Genomic DNA, 21,055 nt, shown 5'->3' with positions numbered 1-21,055 from the left:
AGTGGGCCTAAGGTAGCCCAGATGTGCTCAGTTATTGTGAGGGATCAACGAGCTGATGTGGGAAGTGCTGGCTCCTGTCATGACCAGTCATTACCGTTGCACATCATCCTCGATAGGACACTGGCCGAGGGAGCCCTTCCTCTCAGGGGAACAAAAGTGCAGGGCATGGGCCAGGGTGCGGGGTCCATCTGCAGGGCCAGGGGCTCCAGTGGGTAACCAGGCACCCAGGAGGGGCAGAGGAAAAATGAATTGTGGTTTGGAAAGTGTGAACCCCACTTTCCCACCCACACATCTGTGGCCAGGCCAGCCGCAGCTGCTGTCCTTCCTCCCCACGCCTGACAGAGCTGTTTGTGTCCAGCCAAGTTTGTGAAGCCAGAATCTTCTAGAAGAGGAGTCCCTTGGGCAGGAAGCTACTCACCCTCTTGTGCTTTACCTGCCTCTAATCCTTCCCACCTGCCAGGAGCCATTTATGGGTGCAGCCTGGGAGGCAAGAGTCTCAGGGCTGGTGCCAGGTGACCTCTGGCAAGTCCTTCTTCCTCTCTGGCCCTGCTTTGCCAATCTGTGCAATGGGGCGCTAGCACAATCTCTGATACCCTCCTGGCTCTGACCTCTTGGGAGCCTGTGGGCCTTGGGCTGTGTTGAAGGCACAGAGCAGGTGCCCAGCAATTATTTATTGTGTGATGCCATCTTGCTGTGGAGGGAAAGAGCCCGCTCTGAAAACTGTCTTGTGCTGGGCCTGAGCTGGGTGGTGGGGATGAAGCAGTGACGCGAGCCCTGATCTCATGGGACTTGTGCCATCCAAGACGCTTCCATCAAGCTGAACGCAATGTGGTTTGTGTTACAAAGACAGTGGATCTTTATGTTTTCTAAAGTGCATGTTGGTTTTAAATTTGGTCAGCCCAACTCAAGAGGCAGCATGTCTGGCCTTGACCAGGAGGCAACTGGCTTCTGCCAGCAAAGGCCCCGTTGCCTTGGGCAAGTTACTCTCCGCCTTCAGAAAAATGGGAAGGTGATCCCTGCCTCTGGGGCACGTGAAGATTCTGGGAGGCAGTTGCTCCTGGCACACGGAACCCGCTGGGTAAATGGCAGTTCCATTCAGCTGAGTCCTAGGTGGAGCAGTGTCATCTGCCCGCCAGGGATTTTAGGAGTGATGGGACCTCCAGAGGGGCGTGGGCTGACAGTTGCACTTCTGTTTCCATTTTTGGTTTTTGTTTGTTTTTTTGGAAGTGTTCGCTGGAGAGGAGTGGGAAGGGGAGAAAAGAGAACAGGGCTGAAGCTTTGGGGAGTCTGGGCCCCACTGGGCTGCGGAGCTGCGGTTAGCATGGAAGGTTCGCTCGCGGCCTGGCCTGCTCAGGCCACAGCTCCCCCTTGCCCTGAGTTTGGAGCTTGCTGATGGGCCGTGGCTGCTTTCCTTTTTCTGGCCCAGACCTCCCTGCTCGCCAGGAAGGACCCTTTGCAGTCATCTGACCAATCCCCTCCTCCATTTCATAAGTGAGTAAACTGAGGCCCAGAAAGAGGAAAGGACATTCCCAGGGTCTCAGAGGCTGCAGACCTGGGACGGGAACCCGGGGCCCTTTCCATTCCTGGACACCCCAGACAGCAAAGGCTGGTCAGGAAGGAGCGATGGGCCTGGGTGGGGCTGTGAAGGTTATAATTTTGAAAACTGAGTAAACAAACAAGCCCTCTATGAGAGAAGCGGCCCTGTGCTGGCCTCACAGATAGGCCTGTGTCTGAGGAGACAGCCCAGGCCTGTCCACATGCAGACAGCTAGGTGTTGTGGAGGATTAAAAAAAGCCAAGCTACCTTCCCCTCCACCCCCACTGCCATATTTCAGGCTGCCAGGAAAAGGAGCGGGGAGAGGCCTGGTCCCCCAGGATGACCACTGCTCAGCCCGGCCGAGGGCAGCCCTCTGGGCTCTGCTCAGCACGGCCACGGCTCACTGGGGGGCTTTGGGCAGGGGGCTTCTCCTCTCTGGGCCTCAGTTCCCCCGTCTCGAAAATGGGGGCGATTCCATCTCTCAAGGAGGGTGGCGGGGGGCAGGGGGCGGGACACGATTTGGGCTGAGTGGCTGAACACAGCGAGCCCTTTCTCTCCCCCTGACCTGAGTCTTTGTGACCAGAGGTGAGGCCCCCTTCTCAGGGCAGAAGGGTTACTTTCTCAGGCCTGCCTGCTCCTGGGAGACAAACCTCCACTCCGAGTCGGGCTGTATGTAGCAGGCCACCCAGCTCAGCTTTCCTGTTTTCCTGTTGAAATTGTGGCAGAATCTGAGAGGAGGTGCTTCTGGGGCCTGCCCTGCAGGCTGGGGGCCGGGCCGCGGTCAGGCCTGGAGCCCCCCAGGGTGGGGCTCAGCAGACTTCCTGTGTGATTAGGGGCAGAGCCCCTCGGCTCCCCTCCCCTCTTCCTGAGTCCCCCGTGTGGCTTGAGAGTCCAGCACCGTGGAGGGGAGCTCGGCCTAGCCTCCACGCTGGGCCTCATTTTCCACCGGGGCTCAATGAAAGATTTGGGCGAGAGCCTCTTGGGGGTCCTCTGGGCCAAGTTCTAGGCCCTGAGAGGCCTTGCAGGACCTACGGACTAAGCCTGCAGCCCGGAGCGCTGTTCCCTGGACCCACTCGTGGCAGGCTGGGTTGGGGCCTCCTCTGGGTGCCTCATGTGGCTGTGGTCCTAGGTTCTTGTCAGTGATCTGAGCACTACGAGGCAGTGTGGCCTCGAGGGACAGAGCTGGCTCCACTAGCTACTAGCCAGGTGCCCCTAGGACAGTTAACTGTGGCTCTTGATGCCTTGGTTTCACCAGCTGTAAAATGGGAATGATAATAATACTATTTCCCTTATTATATTGGATATGCTTTTAATGTAAAGGTTAAATTGCATTATGTACATTTATCAGTTACATTTATGCATATTTAACACAGTGCCGGGCATAGTAAATGCTCAATAATCAATAGCTATAATTAAAATTCGTTACTTTAAATTAATTCCTTAGCAGTGAATGAATGAGTAAATGTCCTGCAAGGTTTCCATCTCGCAGCACAGGGACCTGAAGCTATTTGGATGAAGGGTCTAGTGGGTGCAGAGAGTGCGTTGGGGGGTATGGAGGGGCGGGGCAGACGTGGGCAGGGGCACGGCCCTGGCTGGTTCTGACTTCCCCTCTGCCCGTCTGGAAGGAGCGTTTGCCCCCCACCTTGGTCTGAGACCACAGGCCGGGGGTGCGTGCAGCGGCGCTCACACAGCTTCCTCTCTCCCGCGTGTATTCCTCTCAGTCTGACTCACTGGCTTTGAGTCTTTTGTTCTTGTCCTTGAGCCCCAAGGGTGAGGCCGGGAGAGGCAGGGCCCAGGGACTTGATCTTGGGTGGGCCGACCCTCCCCCTGGCTCCCGACCTCTCTGGGCGCTGGGCCTCTGGGACTAAGCCCTGGTGTGACAGGCTGGGGATGGGACACCTGGGTCCTGGCACCCCGACTGACTCACTGTGCGTCAGGCGCAGGGGCACACCTTGACTGAGGGCCCACTGTGTGCGTGGCACCCAAACCAAGCTCGCCCAGGCCCTGCCCACGTAGAGCTAGCTCAAGGTTTGGCTGGAGGGATGCACTGAACAAGTGGTCACCGACCAATCATTAATTAAATAATTATCAGAGGGCACATCGTGATGAAATGACCACGCTCCTAGAGAGCTCGCCCATGTGGGCCCTGCACCAGGCCCGGGAGGAGCTCGGCCACCCAATCTCTCAGCGATGCCTGTTACTTGCCCTCCTGTCACATGAGGAAACAGTCTCCTGGTGGCCCAGGGACTCTCCCAGAGTCCTCCAAGTGGCCCAAGTCCCTTCCCCTCTTGGTGTCTCAGTTCCTGGTCAGGAAAACGGGTCCATCCAGGAGGGGTGCTGTGACAGGCCGGGATCCTGCTGCTGGCCCCTCCCAGGGCCTGGGATGTCATCTGGCTTTTAGGACAATGACCACCAGCCTTGAAGATGTGCTGTACGTCTGCAAGTATGTATGTCTGTGCAGGTGTAGAAAAAATATAGAAGGAAATTCATCAACATGTCAATAGAGATTTTGCGGGGGGCGGGTGGATGGATGAGACTCAGGGGTTTCACACCGGGAAGTGGTGGATTGCTTCTCCAGCGTGGAGTCTCTGCGCCAGACAGTATAGGTGGGCGTGGTGGGAACAGTGGGGCGAGAGGCGCGTGCTGTTCTCATCCAGCTGGGCGGGTCTGTGACCCACCAGTCCTCCAGCCCTTAGGCACCCCACTCACTGCTCCGGCCAGGACGTGGCCCAGGCCCCCGTGTGATGCGCAGGCCCGCTGGGTGCTTAGAGCTGGACGTCGGCTGCTGAAGGTGTGTGAGGCGGAAGGCTGGGCTCGAGGACCCCTTTCTGCAGTGCTCAGGGCTCCCCCTCTGCCTTGTGGCCTCAGCTCTCTGTGTCTCTGTTTCCCCATGTGTAAAATGGGGAAGGCATAACCACCTCGCAGTGTCGTGAGCTTTATGACGGAAGCCATGCCTGGCTCCTGGCACGAAGTGAACCCTCAGAGCTGAGAGTTTCTCAGCCCTTGGGGTCTGGCGCCCCTGCCAAGGTCAGGGCTTCCCTCCCAGAGGAGCCCTGGCAGGCTGGACTCGAGCGACAGGATGGTATTAAGTCAGGTCTTGGCAGTGAGCTCTGACCTCCCCCTCAGACCCACAATGGCTCCCACCTGCCAGCATCCAACAAAGGTCACCTCCTCAGCCCCTGGAGGCTGGACCTTTCAACTCTGAGCTTCCTCAGAGCTCCGCCTTTTATTGTTGTTGTCATTACACAAGCAATATCTAATATCAAAGAAAAATTAGAAAATAAAGAGAAGTAACAGGAAGAAGATGAAAATCTACAGTGGGCTGTGGGCATCTGCCTCCTGGTCATCCCCCTGAAGCATGTAGAATGGCTACAGAATATTCCATTATGGCCGCAATAGCCTGCCTTTTAACTTGCTCAGCCAAACGCCTATCGCTGGGCACTTGGGTTGTTTCTATTTTTCGTTGTTGCAGGCAGTGCTCTGTTGGACAGCCTTAAATCATTTCCATGGGATTAATCCATCGATCCCACCATTGTTTGAGAGCCTGCTCAGTGCCAGGTCGTGTGTGGGGCTGGGGGTGCCGGATGGGGAGGCAACCATGGTCCTCATCCTCCCAAGGACCCCTTTCTGGGAGGAAGGACCCAGCATGGAACCCCCGCCGAGGTGGGGAGTGAGGGCATCTCTGGGAGCCAAGGGAGCAGCAGTGACCCAGACTTGGAGGGTCAGGGAAGGCTTGTTGGGGAAGGGGATGTGTAGGTGAGACCCAAGGCATGAAGAAAGAAGAGTCATAGGTAGAGGGGCAGCTCTGCGGAGCCCCAGAGCCGAGAGAGTGCAGGTATTTGGGGGAACCAGAATTGCCCAGAAATTGGTTTTGCTGTGGTTCTTGCTGGCCATGGCAGCAGTGCCCCTCATGTGCACTATCCTTTGGTGGTTGTTTTTCAAAGTGCTGGTACATCTGTCCCCCCCAATGGGGCTGGGATCTTCCTCTAATGGGGGACACAGAAGCAGGGTGACCTGCAGGCCCCAGGTGAGAGTCCTGCAGACACACCCCCCTCCGTCCCTTCACCTCACCCCAGGCTCAAGTGCAGGGCCTGCTCAGCTCCAATTTCCCAGGCCCTTTGCAGGTGCTGTATCATTTGACAGAATCTGCCAGAAGAGGAAACTGAGGATCCGAGCTTAGGTGACAGCTCGGTTTGCGTGACGGGGTGGTGACCTTTTCTGCTGCTGATGTGTGACCTTGGGCTGGCCTGGCCGGCTCCAGGTTCGAGACCCCACCTGTATAGGAAACACCCTACTGGGATTGGAGAGCCCCTGGCAAACACTGCCTCCGGGGCTGGGAAGGGTCTGTCCCCAGGCCTGAGCTGGCCTTTCTGGAAAACCCCAACCTTTTCCTGTGTTGTAAGATGCCTGGGAGACCGAATCGAGGGCTCTGGTGTAATCTCACATCCAGGGACAGGTTTTATGTGCTCGGTGCTGTGCTTGGTGCTGGGGATAGGTCATGAACGGGACAGACAGGGTCCCTGTCCTCGTGGGGGAAACAGACACCAGTTAATTGTTAAAGCAAAGTTATGCTGATGACTAACGGGGTTCTGCCCTGAATGGGGGGTGTGGCTGTCAGGGACAGTCACAGTCTGAGGAAGGCCTTGAGGGTCCAGCCCGAAGGAGTCCAGGCCCTTCACTGGACAGACGTGCTGGAGAGCCAGGGAGGGTGAGGGACTTGCCCAGGGTCACCCAGTCACGGTCAGGTGCCCGGACTCAGGCCCCAGGGCTTTTTTTTTTTTTTAAATCTTTTGGCTGCACCACGTGGCATGTGGGTTCTTAGTTCCCCAAGCAGGGATTGAACCCACGCCCCCTGCGTTGGCAGGGCAGTTCCTTAACCACTGGACTGCCAGGGAAATCCCAGGCCACAGCGCTCTTAACCCTGCATCACCACCTGGAATCTGGGCTTGGAATCCGTTATCACTGCCAGGGGAGACAGTGAGCCCGTCCCCACTCACCCTCAACTGACCCCCGGAGAAGCAGACACAGAACGTGGGCCTGTTGGCCGAGAGCAGAGTTTCCCATGAAGCACAGGTGGGGGGCATGCAGGCACTTGGAACAAGGAATGTGAAGCTGGCAGGGCCTCCCAGGGGATTTGCCCTTGTACCTTCCCTTCTGGGCCTGCTGGAGCCCGAGGAGACATGCAGCTGGTGACCCCAGGGTGGGGCAGGGCCTGTGTCCTTTGCTGGCTCAGGAGGGCAGGCCACTGGAGTCTTGTTATTTGAATAAACTTTCCATCTTCTATCTGCATGAAGCCTCTCCATGCCGAGGGTCCCTGGCATTCCAGCCTGGGATTGGGTTTCCTTCTGGCCCAGCAGCGAGCACATGAGTGAATTCTCATAGTGGCTCATCTTCCTTCTCCCTCCCTTCCTGGGCTGCTCTCCCTTTGCTGCTCCCTCCCTGCCTTGAGCCCTCCCCCTGCTCCCACCCCACTTCCCTCTGGACCCAGGGAGCCAGCACTGCAGGCAGCAGTGTGTGTGTGGTGGGGGGGGGGGGGGAGGGAGGGAGGGATAGAGCGATAGATAGACAGATAGATGGGCAGGGGGATGGGCAGGGGGAGGCAGCAGCTTGGGAAGGAGGCTGACTTGGACTTAGTGAAAAGGATGGTGTCAGAGGGCACTCGGCTAATGAAATGTGCGGGATTTGTGTGTCTGCGTTTAGCCTTTTTTCCATTAGGTTTTGGCCACAGTAACTGGCACTTATTAGTGATTGGCTCTTATTAGAATGGCAGCTGACATTTATCGGGCTCTTACCAACAGTCAGGCAGAGTGCCAAACACTACTCACGCATTCTCTGATTTGGTCCTCACAACAACTCTTTGAGGTGCATGCTATTTTTACCCCCATTTTATGTATAAAGAAACTGAGGCTTGGGAAGTTCATGGTAGCAGAGCTGGGTCTGTCTGTGTTATATCTTTTTTTTTTTTTTGGCCCAGCCTCGTGGCATGTGGGATCTTGGTTCCCCGACCAGGGATCAAACCCGTGCCCCCTGCAGTGGAAGTGTGGAGTCTCCATCACTGGACCGCCAGGGAAGTCCCTCCCTGTCTGTTTGTGTTGTTACTGCTAACCTCTCTCCTGGGACAGAATCTTCTCCACAGCCTCCTTGCCAATTGGCCATCCAGCTTCTGCTTGTATGCCTCCAGTGACAGGGAGCTCCCTACTCTATAGGGGCCACCTGTCCCACCACTGGGCACCTGAGATGGAAAGCCCCTTCTGGAGTCCTGTCTGCCATGGGTGGGTCACTCGAGAAGGCTCCATTTCGGCCGGGGCCTGGCTATGGCTGGCTTTCCACGGCATCTCTTTTCCTGATAATTATCCAACTCTTTTGTTTTGGGAGTTGAGCTAGGTCCTCCCTTTTTTCCCTTAACAGTCCTTACCTGGTACTCAGCCCTTTACAGCATCATTCGTCACATACTGAGCAAGCCTATGCAAACTTGATGTTGAAACCATAGAGGTATTTTCATTAGCATTGATCTGGATGTCTGAGTCAATTCAATAAGACAAGAAAAAAAGAGAGAGAGGTATAAATACAAGATACCAGGAAAGCAAGACACTGTGGTCCCGCCCTGGTGGAGTTCACAGCACTTTCCCATCTAGACTCGCCCTTGGCCTTGCCACCCTGTGAGGCTCCCTGTGGGAAGTGGAGGTTCAGAGAGACGAGGAACTTGCCCAGCTGCAGTGCTGTGATGCAGAGGGAGCTGTGGTCCACCGAGGTTTGGTGGCTTGTGGTTTGTTGGGTGTTTGCTTTCTGAATCTTCATTGATGTTTCTCTGTCCACTTCTCCTTTCTGAATAGTTAACCTCTGAGGGACAAGGACCCAGATAGACTGGACCCCAAGCATGTTACCTTCCCATCCTCTGAATGGCCCGCAGAGGGACCGGGTAGCTGCTGTTTTGATTCCACTTTTCTGGTCCCCATTTCATGGCACGAAACACATCACAGAAAATTGCCAGTAGCACAGGTGGACACACGGTGGGACCCCTGAGCTTGTGAAAGACCCCACTGCCCACCTGACGACTCATCCCCCGGCCACCGACACTCGGGCAGGTGGAACTCCTTTCAGTTATTCAGGCATCATCATTGATGATACAAGCCCCCATCTGCTCAGGCTCTGTGGCTTGACTCATTTCATTGAATCCTTATGACAACCCGACGGGGCGGGGGCGGGTACCACTGTGACTCCCATTTTTACAGCCCAGGAAACTGAAGTGCAGAGAGAATTAAGCCACATGTCCAAAGTCCTACAGTCAGTGAGCAGTGGGGTTAGTATTTGAACTGAGATCAAATTCTAGAAACTTGACACTACACTGTTCTGTGGAAGTGCCCTTCTCGACACAGGAAGGTACTCAGAGATGTTTGCGGAACAGATGAATATTTTCTCGCGTGTCTGAATCTTTGCATTCCCTGTGTCTTGTGCTTGGCATGCTCTCCCTGCCCAGACCTCCTCCTTCACCTTGCCAGCACCCCTTCATGTCTCGGGTGCCGCCTCCTTCTGGAAGTCTTCCCCGACCCTGCAGGCTGGGTTAGCTGCCCCTCCTCTGGGTTCTGCTGCTGCCAGCCCCATTGTAGGTTTTGTTGACAGTCTGTCTCCCTCATTAGACAACAGGGAGTGGGTTTGTCTAACTCACTCCTGAATGCCCAGTGCCCCGTGGTTGATGAATGAATGAATGAATGAATGAGGGCAACACAAAACCTTTCTCGGCCAGCACGGTGGAGCCCCGGAGACCCTCACCTGTCCTTGGTGCTGCCCCCAGCTACCGTTTTGGTTGATCCTGGGCTGACTGATGGAGGACGTGGATTTCAGGCTGTCCCCGCCCCTTGCTTCTTGGTGGCTGGTGGGAGGGGCTGGGTGGTGATGCTGGTTATCAGGCTGGTCACGGAAGAGGGGCTCAGGCAGCCGGTTCTGCCGGGATCTCAGGGTCTAACTCTAGTCTGGGCACTAAGGGGAAAGTTGGTGGTGGGTTCTCAAACAGGGGTCCGGGCCTGTGGTGGGCACCCGCCAGCGTGAGGGTGCCGTGGCAGAGTGCCCTGGGCGCCCGGTCCAGCCTCAGCGCTCTGCACTTTGGGCGGAGAGCGGGCGTGTGTTGAGGGGCACCACGGCCTGGGGGCAGTTTTGACAGATGGCCAGGTCCCAGGCTAAGAGGGCTCAAGCTCCAGTGGGCGTGGCAAGGAAGAAAAGAGCATGCAGGTGAGGGATGTTGCTGAGAAGTCAGTAGGAACTCGGACTGGATGTGAGCGGGATGGAGGTTAGTGTTGACAAAGTCACCGTCACCGATCAGCCGCCTCTGTGCCCGACCTGATGACAGCAACCGTACGGGGGAGAAGCTGATCATCCCCAGTGCACGGGGGAGAATACTGAGGCTCAGAGCAAGGCTCCGGCCCACGGAGCTGGGATTTGTCCCGTGTCTGTCTGGCTCCCCAGCCCGGGAGGGCTCTCTGGGCAGGAGGATGGGGGAAGTGGAGCGGGGTGAGCGGGGTAAGGAGGCTGGTCCTGCAGGCTGCCTTCAACCTTCCTTTCCATCCTTCATGGCGCTGTTGGCCTGGGCTGTGGCCGTGGCGGGGCCTGGTGCAGGACACCAGCCTCTGGAGACCAATGAGAGTGGAAGTGGCACAGGGCGGGTGTGGGTGGGCCGGTCCTGCCGTGGGTCGGGGTTACTGCAGGGGGCCTTGGCACCCCTTCTCCACCTGCCCCAGCTTGGGTCTGTGTTCCCAGAGAGCAGGGACTCCGGGGTCTGGGCTCCCAGAGCAAGCCACCAATTGTCGGGCGCCCACAGCCGACACTGGGCTCCACCAGGCGGGGAGGGAGGGGCTGGAGGGGATGAGGGGGCCTTTGTTTCCTTCTGTTTGTGTCAAGATGGGAATCGACTTCCTCCCGCTAAGGCCGCCTCCTCGAGGTGTAAGGGAAGGGCAGCCCCGGCGGGTGCGGGTCTGCGGTCTGCCTTTGGGGGGTGGGGCACTTCCATGAGCCTCCACTTCGCCCCCCCTTCCATCCCCCTCCTTCCTCCGAGCATGCTCTCCCACCAGACCTGGGTCGCTGAGCCGTGGTTAAATATTTGCTAACGGAGAAGAGCTTTAAAAGCAGCTTTGTAAGGAATCCTGGCCGGCTCCTCCTGGTCCCACTGCCTTGCCCCAAAGCTGCCTTCGTGCTGGGAGACCCGGCTAGCCTCTACCCTGCTCAGCCTCTACCCTGCTCAGCCTCCCTCCCAGGCCTCCGGGGCCGCCATTTTGGCATCCGAAACTGGGTGACCTTCCACCGCAGGTTGTTCATTCAGCACTCGTTTGTCGAGCACCCGTCTGGGCCAGACGTGAGCCTGGCGCTGGGTCTCTGTGTCACCACCGCCCCCCTGCCCCCCACAGACAGTCACGGTGGTTGCAAAAACCACCAAGGCTGTGGTGGTGGAGACTTCGGGGCACTGGACTTGTCCTGGTGGGGGTGGTCCTGAGGAGGTGACGTCCAAGCCTGGGGAGGAGGGGGAGGAGATGGCCGGGCGGAGAGGGTGGGCTCTGGGAGAGGGTTCCAGGCCAGAGACCCCAAGACCAGAGGCAGTTTTTCTCACTGGGTGCTGAAGCCCCAGACTCCTCTCCCCAGGCTGCTCTCAGGAGGAGCTGGGCCACTGACAAGGCTACGGGGCCCTGGCTGCCTCCTCCCCACTCCCCCAGCCTTGGTTTCCCCATCTGTCCAGTGGAGAGCTTGGACTTCATCTCAGAGTGCCCTTCCCAGGTCCGGTGGCCTGTTATCAACGTATGTGCCTGGCCCACTAATGAGGGAACACGCTAGGGCAGGCGTTCCACAGGTGCTGAAGGTTAAGATCACAGCCACGAACCTTTATAAGGCTCACGTGGCCCTTTGTTAGCAGCAAAACCAACATCTCCTGAGGGCGCTTTAACTGTTAACGACAGAAGCTAACATCTCCCGAGGACCCCTAGTCACTGAGTGAGGAGGGAGGGGGAAACTATCACCTTATGCCCATTTTACAGACGAGGAAACTAAGGCCCAGAGAGGCCATTCTGAGCTCCGGGTTTGCTTCTTGCTTCGAGCTTGGCCCCAGAACACACCTGCCTCTGTGAGAAACCCACTCTCCTCTCCCAAGGCTGGTGCCGCGCTGGGCTCCTGGGATACAGAAGTGACCGAGATGCCACCCTGACCTGGGGAGCTGCCAGGCGAGTGGGGAAATGTTGCCAGAGAGTCAACAGGGACTCCTGACCTGTGACTTGCACAGTTCTAGGTACTGGGGTAGAGTGGTAAACAGAGGCTGGCTTGGCTTCATGTCCTGGTTTTGCTCTTGCCTGTGTGATGTTGGGGAAATCACTTCATGTTTCTGAGCCTCTGTTTCCTCATCTATAAATGGGTTTAACAATAAATCTGGGTGAGGGTTGAATGAAATAATGTTGACGATAATTGCTAACATAGATGGGAGCTGCCTTCGTGCCTGGCATTGGGCTAAATGTTACATGCATTAGCTCACGCCCCACTTATTATTGTAATTACGTGCAAATGGGAAACTGCAAAGCATTGTGATGGAGGAGATGATGTCTGAGTAAGGCCCTGAAGTCTGGCTAAGAGTTTGGGGAGGGAGGGAGGATTGAGATCCTGAAACTGATTTGGCGTGATGCGTTTGCGGGCGGCAGTGTGCCGGGCCCCGTGGCAGGTGCTGAGAATTTGGTGATGGATGAGCCTTGGTCTCTGGGGTCTGGCGATATCCTTTACAGAGTGCTTCGCGTGACTGTCTCCGGTATGTTTCCACCTCCCGGAGAGCCTGGGTTCGAGTCCCAGCTTGGATTTGGGGTTCTCCACTTGACAGCTGGCTGGCCTTGGACAAGCCACTGGGCCTCACAGCCTCTGTGTCCTCAGTGGGGGTGATACCTGTACCCACTTCCTAGGGCTGTTGCCAGGGCTCAAAGTGTGGCAAATCCCCCCGCAGGGTGCTGGGCGTCACCAGCCGGCATGGTGCTTCACCAGCTGTGTGAGGCCGGGTAGGCTCCTTAGCTGCCCCATGCTTCCGTTTCCCCCTCTGTCCTCGGGGGTGATGAGGACCCTGCTTCTCGGCGCTGTCTTGAAGTCCCACGTGAAGCACGGAGCTGGCGTGCTGTCAGGTGTCCATTGTTACCGGGCCTTGGCTGCTGGATTACGGAGTGAGGCTTTTCCTTGTTCATAACTGGCCCCAGGGGAGGGGTGACCCAGCAGAGGGTCCCTGCGGGGCACCTGAGGCCGGCAGGGAGGAAGCCTCGAGGCTGGCAGCCACCTTCCCCAGGGGGAAGGACAGCATGGTGCACCTTCTCATGGCCCCGGGACCCAGCCGCGGCCCCGGGTCGGGCATGCCTTTCTGTGGTGAGGAATCTCGGGGGCGGGTGTGGAGCTTTGCTGCTCGGTGTGGGCGGCGGCTCCCCACCGGCGCGGGGTTGGGGGCCCTGGCTCAGGACCTCTGCCTCTGGCCTCTCACTCGGGGCTTCCTTCCTGTTCCTCCTTTGTGCCAGGTCCTGTGCCAGATGTGGTGGGTACTGCCTGGGCGTATCAGACAGGGCACAGGCCTTACCCACTGTGCAATCAGCGGGGGTGGGGGGGGCGCTGGGCAGGGAGGTCCCACCCAGCCTGGGGACATCCCGGGGGAAGGGATGGTGCAGTGGAGAGTGAGAAGAGAGGGGTGTCCCTGACCCGGAGGGACCCCACGGGGAGGAAGGGCACCCAGGGGTCTAAGGGCACGCCGAGGACCTTGATCTTTGTCCTAAAGGCAGTGGGAACCATGGAAATTTTTGAGCAGGGGAGATTCAGGGTGGGAGTTGTACCAAAAAGATCCCCATGGTTCCTGTGTGTGGGAAGGATCAGAGGGGGCTGGGAGCCAAGGGGGTAGAAATTTGGAGGCCGTGGCAGGGGTAAGATGGGAGGGGCCTGGTGTGGAGGTGGGCTGAGCTGCACTGGCCTCTCGACCAGCCCCTGGTCAGCTAGGACGCCCACCTCACCCTGACGGCCTTGCGCGGGGGAGCAGGACACGGCTGGGGTGGGAATCCTCTTGGGTCCAGAAGTTGGATGACCCTGGATGGGTCCCTTGCCCTCGCTGGGTGCTGTCCCCCTTCTGGACAAGGACTGGCCTGGGCGGGGGCACCCAGCTGTCCTGTCCCCTCCTGGCTCTGGCTCTGGCTTTGCAGGGTTCCAGCTGCTGGTTCAGGCTCTTCTCACGGGTGGGCTGCCAGGCCTCCTCTCCTGCCGGCTGATGGAGCCTGTCATTACCCGCCTCCTGCCGGCTTCCCCCCTGATTACAGGTCCTGAGCAGGAGCCGCGTCAGCCTTTCTGACGGTGGCCACACACAGGGCCAGTGCTGTGACGAGCCCCAGGGGCTGGCAGTCTGGAAGGTGGAGGTGAGATGCATTTGCCCAAACTTTTGTTCCCTGTTAACACTCAGACTGTTCTGGGTCCATATAATTTATAAGCTGTGTGTCCTTGGAGGAATCACTTAAACTCTCTGAATTTCAGTTTTCTTCTATGTAAAGTGGGGACAGCACATAGAATAACTCGTGTAATGTGCAGCGCCGTCCTGGGTCCAGAGGAGCTGCCGAGCAAGTGGCTGTTGCTGTTATGTGTTAGTAGCGATAATAGGGGGTGTTGAGCAGAAAGGCCCTGGGCTGGGCACTGAGGGCTGGCGTGCCGACCCGGCTCTGTCAGGACATGCTGTGTGACCCTAGGAGAGTGTCTCCACTGCTCTGGACCTCAAGCTTTCCTGGCTGTCCCAGGCAGATGATGGAGATGGTGGTACTTCGGACAACTCTGTGACACAGGGAAACTCAGTCCCTGCCCCAACTCTGCCTCTGCTGTCCCTTTGGCTCTGGGGTGGGTGGGGTTGGTATCCCCCGCCTCCCCCACCTTCCCGCCCCGGGGCCTGCTTCCTTTGGCTCTGGGAACCAGGCAGGCAGGTTGTGGCCCTGCCCCACCCTACAGGGTGCTGCCCTCCTGGTTTCAGTCGGCAAATCTCTCAGCCCTGAAACGGGGCCGGGCTCGTGGGTGAGGTGTGTCCCTGGAGCCCACTGGAGGGACCGGATGAGCCAGGCACAGGTCTGGCACAGTGCCCTCAGCTCGGGCCAATCCAGGGCTGGGACCAGCGTGAAGCCCCCACGGTTGGCACAGGGCTGATGTGATCTTGGCTGGAGAGCGTCTTCTTCGTCTTGGTGCCTTGTCAGTGTAGAGGGGGTCCCAGACCTGGGCTCAGATCCTGCCTCTGCTGCTTCCCGGCTGAGGGACTTGGCAGTTCTCTGGGGCTCCGTCTCCTCGCCTTAAACATTCCTCCAATTCAGACACCACCTCCCCAGGGCTGAGTTGAGGATTGGGGGGGATGATCCAGGTAGGAGGCTTAGCACGGGTATGGCGTGTGCTGGGCTTGGGAGGGCCATGAGAAGGCAAAGCATCTCCTTAGCTTGGCACTGGAGGCTCTCGGAATGTACCTTTCTGGGCCCTTTCTCCGAGGACCTCTGTACTCCTTCCTCCCATCCTCAGCTCAGCAAGCCCCTTCTTTCTGAGCACAGTGGCCCCCAGAGTAACCAGGGAACTTCAGGCCACCTTGGGGCCTCCCCAGTTCTTGCCCAGCCCCTGCTCTCTGAGTGCAGGAAGTAGTGTGATCCTTAACGCTGTCAGTTTGGAAAATCAGAGATTAACATTCTTCTGGCTGCCTTGACTGCTGGTGGTGCTGGTTCTGGGGTTGGGCCGGGCCAAGCCAGGGTTTGCTCCGCCTGTTTCAAGGGCCTCTCCCTGGGTTAGAGGAACCTTAGACAAGAGGCACTTTATAGGAGCCCCCATTAGCAACATGCCTCCTCCTTGCCAGGGTGAAGTACATTATGCTCGTTAGCCCATTGATCTTCTTATAACCTGATCAGGCAGATACTGTTGTGCTGTTTTGCAGAGGGAGAAACAGAGGCTCAGAGAGGGGAAGTACCTTGGCCAAGGTCACACAGCTAGTTGGTAGCAGAGCTGGAACTTGAGCCCAGAGCCTGAATGCCCAGTGGAGATGGTGCTGTGTTTGCAGGTGGGGGTGATGCTGGGTCTTGCTGCACCCCCTGCCCCCAGTTCTTCTGTCCAGCCCAAGGGGGCTGTGGTCAGCTTCCACTCAGAGCTGACTCACCAGCAGCTCAGAAATGGTGCTGAGGGCTTCCCTGGTGGCACAGTGGTTGAGAATCCGCCTGCCAATGCAGGGGGCATGGGTTCGAGCCCTGGTCTGGGAAGATCCCACATGCCGCGGAGCAACTAAGCCCGTGCGCCACAACTACTGAGCCCGCGTGCTGCAACTACTGAAGCCTGCACGCCTAGAGCCCATGCTCCACAACGAGAGAAGCCACCGCAATGAGAAGGCTGCGCGCTGCAATGAAAGGTAGCGCCCGCTCGCCACTACTAGAGAAAGCCTGCGCGCAGCAACAAAGACCCAACATGGCCAAAAATATTTTCAATAAATAAAATAAATAAATTTATTAAAAAAAAAAAAAAAAAGAAATGGTGCTGAGGCCAGCATCCCAGTCAGCTCCTGGGGAGAGCCCGGCACTGATTAGATCATCTTTGAGATTTTAGATCAGCTGAGCCAATGGGGACCCACCCACCCATTTTGCAAGTAGGAAGATCGAGGTCCACAGAAGATTGACAAATGAAGACCCAGTAGGAGTGAAGTTTCCCTGCCAGCTCCGACCAGGTAGGGGCTGGAGAGCCCAGACTTCAGTCTTGGCTCTTACTCACCAGCTGTGTGACCTTGGGAAAGTCATTTTGCCTTTCTGAACCTTGGTTTCCTCATCTGTAGAATGGGGATTGTAAAGCCTGTGTTGCCTGCCTCTAGGGAATAGGCAGAGATCCAGCAAGAAAGTGTAGGGCAGAGCCTTGGAAATTGTGTTGGGAATGAAGAGGCTTTACGAGGTGGGGGAATGTGTAGGCTTTGATGTGAGACTAGGTTTGAAACCCACCTCTTTCCCCTTTTAGGCTGAGTGTCTTTTTTGTTTTTTTGGCTGTGCTGCACTTAATGGGATTTTAGTTCCCCAAGTAGGGATCGAAGCGGGGCCCTCATCAGTGAGAGTGCGGAGTCCTAACCACTGGACTGCCAGGGAATTCCCTAGGCTAAGTGTCTTTCAGAAGGTCTCCAAGTCACCCTGAGCCTCAGTTTCCTTATCTATAAAGTGGGGGTGACAATCTATCAGCATTACCTGAGCTGTTGAACAGACACAAGTCCTCAGTGGAAAGGCAACCCAGTCAACTCTGGGAGTTAGTTCTGGGGGCAGAGTCAGGAAGACTGGCTGGTAAGGAGGCCCCTCTGGGTCACCCTCGATGGTCCCAAAGGGTACAGGCTTTGGAGACATGGTTCCAGTCATCTGGGGAGCAGAGCCATCCTAAGAACCAGAGATACAGATGCAAGATCCCTTAGTCAACCAGCTCGCCAAAAGACTCCAAAACAAAAAAAAAGACTCCAAAACAGCCCTTGGGGCGGCGGGCAGGGAGAGAGAGGTTGAGAGAGCCAGAGAGAGTGAGAGAGAATGAGTGAGTGAGTGTGTGTGTGTGTGTGTGTGTGTGTGTGTGTGTGTGTGTGTCTGTGTGTATTTCACCCTGGCCTCCGTGTCCTGGGCAATGACCTCTTCAAATCTGAGTGGAGCCCACGCCTTCATGCTGTGGATGTTGTGTGGAGGTGGAGGCCCCGGGTGGGCAGTGGCTCCCTGAGGTCGCAGAGCACAGTGGTGGCTGCACACAGATTCCCAGAATTCATGTGCTGCTCTTGGTTTCATAAGGGTATCAGGACCCCCGCAGGTAGTCCCATGACAACCCCATGTAGGTGCTCAGGAGCTTTTGTTGACTGATGAGCGAGATGACCTTTCGTGAGCCATTTATCTTTCTGGACCTTGGTTTATACACCTGTAAATGGAGGGTTTATTTACCTGTATTCACCTCGGGGCCATTTGAAGACTGTGTGTGTGTGTGTGTGTGTGTGTGTGTGTGTGTGTGTGTGTGTGTGTGTGTGTGTGTGTGTCGGGCCCTGCCTCTGAGTGGGATGAGCTTACCTCCTAATTCTGCAGGATATGCTGGCAAAGGGGCACAAGAGGGGCCAGCGATTGGTTCTGGGCTCTCGCAGAGGCTGAAGATTATGCCAAGGGAGCCCCACCAGGGTCAGGTGGGAACCTGGGTTCCTGCATGGTCCTTGCACCCGTCCAGGTGTTCCCACCCCCTTACCCTTGCCTGCGCAGTTCCTTCCTCCTAGGGAGCGCTCCCTTTTTCAGGTCTTTGTTGAAGACCTACCGATCCTTATCATTATTATTTTGTGATTCTCTTCCTGCTTCTTTTTTAAAAAAAGTCTTTATTGGATTTTTTCAAACTATGAAAGTTATACCTGCTAATAAAACTTTCAAACAGTCCTTACTGTTGTTATAAGCTGAACATGATGGTTATGATTAGTAGTAACATTTATGGAGGTCCTGAACTGGACCCATCTGTTATGCCCATTTTACAGATGGGGAACTTGAGGCTCTGAGAGAGCTAGGCAGCTTGTGGGGCTGGGTCTTCAGAACTGGGATTCTGACCTCACAGGGCCTGGGGCTGGAGGGCAGGCTCCATCAGTACCCCCCTACCTTCTTATCCTAGAGCATCTGGGTCTGAGTGCAGGAAAGGAGGGAGGATGTGTGAGAAAGCGTGGAGAGTGGGTGAGGCCGGCACTCACCCTCAGACTGCTCCAGCTCAGCCTCTCTCCGTAGCTCCCAGCAGCAACTGCATCGCTACAACTAGCCAGGGCCTCCCAGTTCCCCGGCCAGGGACCCCTGCCGTCGGCCCTGCCTCTGGAGATGGGCCACAACCTACTTCTCCTCTGCCCACTGCGAGGAGGGATGCCCTGTGGGGCCCTGTGGACGGTGGTCAGAGCCGGGACCAGGAGGGGGCCAGCAGGCTGTGGCTAGAGCCCCGGCTGCCTCGGTCTGGCTCTGCGGCCTCAGGTGAGCCCCTCACCCTCTCTGGCTCACAGTCCCCTTTGGGGTGATGAGGCCCTGAATCCCTGGCATGTGGTGTCTCCCGACGCCTTGGGAAGAAGCAGGAAGAGCTGGTACAGGTGGGTGTGGAGGAGAGAGGGGCGCCTGAGGCCTCGGGACCACCCGTGGACACCCAGGCAGGGATTCGAGTCAATAAACCCCTCTGGCAGCTCCAGGGAGATTGCCGCTGCAGGGTGGCGAGGAGGGAGAGAGTGGGGTGCTGAGCAGGCCTTGCAGGGAGGGGCTGCCTGGGCCGTGGCCCCCGAGCTCAGCTGGCAGGGGGAGCCTCTCCAGGGCTGCAGTGCCGCCTGCATCCTCCTCCGCAGCGTCCGGCCGGAGAGGCTGCTGGGGGACTCTGTTCGGGGCTCCTCCTCTGGGAGCCCTTTGTTCCCGGAGGGGACTGGACCCCCTCCCCCACCTGCCTCTCCGAGGTCTTCCAGCCCTGACACCTAGGCCCCCCTGCACAGCCCCCCGAGTCCTCATCCTCTGCCTTCCTGTGGCACTTCCTCTGTACCAGCACGTGGCAGTTCCTCCCAAGCTGTCTTAGGACATCTCTCAAGAATGTGCTCCGGGCTGCCAAGAAGCCATCCCGCGGCCCTCTTCCCTCACGGTCTTCCCTTTCCAGCGCTCCCTCTGCTGCCAAACCTCAGCTGAGCTACCCAGTTCCCTGGCGCTCCCGGGACCCTCCTCCTAGCCCCTAACCTCTCACCCGGAGGGCGGCAGCGTCCGCAGCCCCTGGGGCGTGGCGTGGAGTGGGCACTCAGTAACCGCTTGGTGAGTGGGCGGCCCCCTTGCTCAGCCCCTGCCTGTGCCAGGCCCACCCTCCCGGGGTTTGCACTCAGTCCTTAGATAGAGACCAGCCTCCCTCCCTATCCCAATCCATTCGGCTCCCAGGTTGGAGAGCAGATTTGGGTACTGAGAGACCCCACACTGTCTGATCTGTTTGGTTCTGGAATCTCAGGTAGCAAAGAGTTTATCTGAAAACAGGTCCAGGTCTATATGGTTCTCGAGTTTGGGTAGCAAGGCATGCCTGTGATGGCGGTTGGGTGAAATCAGGGCTGCTGCAGTCTGTTTGGGGGTGCAGCGCCCATGAGGCTGTCTTCTCGTTTCCTACTCCTTTGAGTGAGGCAACCCATATTTCTGCCCGTACCCTCTCCCCTCTCCACCCTCTGCCGGGTGACTTCTCCTCTCCCACTCCTCGTGCCCTCTACTGCTGGACCCTGCTCCCACAGCATCACTTGGATAACTTTTCTGCATCCCAACATGAGAGGTCAGGAATGAATTTCCTTCTTGCCTCCTACTCTGCCCCTCTCAGTCTGGATGCATCAGGCCTGTCAGTCTCACCTTCGTTTTCTGTCTCCATCTGGGTCAGCTCGTTCTCTTTTTCACTTCCTCGGCCTCCCCTGGCTTCCTCTTCAACCCACAGTCCCGCCCAACGTGGGCCTTGGTGTGCCCCTCGATGGGGCGATGCCTGGGCCTTCTGGCTGGGCCCTTCCCTGCCAGGACGTGATGTCTGGGCTTCGCTGACCCGGCAGCTGAGAACATGCTGTGAGTCAGACAGACCTGGGTTTGAGTCCCGACACAGGATGGCAGCTTCCTCCTGGGCCTGGCTTCCCACGCATCAGGGCATATTCTAGCCCTTCTGGAAGTAATGCTGTGTCTGAGGCTGGGTGCATCAGGACTGAGTCAGGCATCCTAGAGCTGTTGCTGAAGGACCCTTGAGATCCGAGGGCCAAGCCTACCCATCCTGCGTGCTGGGACAGTGCCCATTGGCTGTCCGGCTGTTTGAGGCAGAGCTGGGGCAAAACCCTGGGCTGGAGGCTGAGAACCCGGCTCTCCAATGCTGGGTCTGCAAGCCTCCGCATCCCTAAAATGCGAAAACAATAGCACTGACTCCCTAGGGTTTTTGTGAAGATTCTTTGAGATCCTGCATGTGAAACTTGCCCACCCACACTGGCTTGGGTTAGCACTCAATAAAAGGGAGCGATTATGATGACGATTACATGTTTTATCAATATTGTTGTTGTCTACTGGTCCTGTTTTCTCTGTTTGGCTCCAGTGCATTACCTCGTCTTCCCCCACCCCCAGCCCGCCTCATCATTTTTCAAAACAATTCCCGTGGTGTTCGAGAGAGTTCTGGTTGTTTATAGTTTTTAAAAAATAGGCATTCAAAGCAAATTCCTCATTTGTTCTCCCCTTCCTCCCCCCACACAGAATCTGAACAGACACTAACTCATTCCAGGAAAGGGGAGCACAGGCCTGTAGAGAGGGACCCATGGGCTGAGCTGCCTCTGGAAGGAGTGGAGGGAGTGGGCCTGCCCGAGACCCTAGGTGTGGGATGTGCCACCTGCTCTCAGCCTTCCTCCCCAGCCACCACCTCCTGGCTGGGCCCCAGGACTGCATTCGAGTTATGCCACTCACTAGCTGTGTGACCTTGTGCCAGTGACTTAACCTCTCTGAGTCTCGGCGTCCTCCTCTGTAACTGGGGATAACACCAGCCGTACCCCATAGAGCTA

At 57.2% G+C, this 21,055-nt stretch overlaps 1 protein-coding gene across 1 annotated transcript in view; it reads left to right on the top strand.

Moving 5' to 3' along the window:
• Window positions 1-21,055, top strand: part of NIBAN2 (niban apoptosis regulator 2) — a 50,626-nt gene that overhangs the window by 8,148 nt on the left and 21,423 nt on the right. The gene's annotated exons all lie outside the window — the stretch shown is intronic.

The sequence above is a fragment of the Balaenoptera ricei genome, chromosome 6, assembly GCF_028023285.1.
Source record: "Balaenoptera ricei isolate mBalRic1 chromosome 6, mBalRic1.hap2, whole genome shotgun sequence".
Taxonomy (NCBI): domain Eukaryota; kingdom Metazoa; phylum Chordata; class Mammalia; order Artiodactyla; family Balaenopteridae; genus Balaenoptera; species Balaenoptera ricei.
Note: the sequence above shows the minus strand (reverse complement) of the source record. Positions and strands in the feature narration are given on the sequence as shown.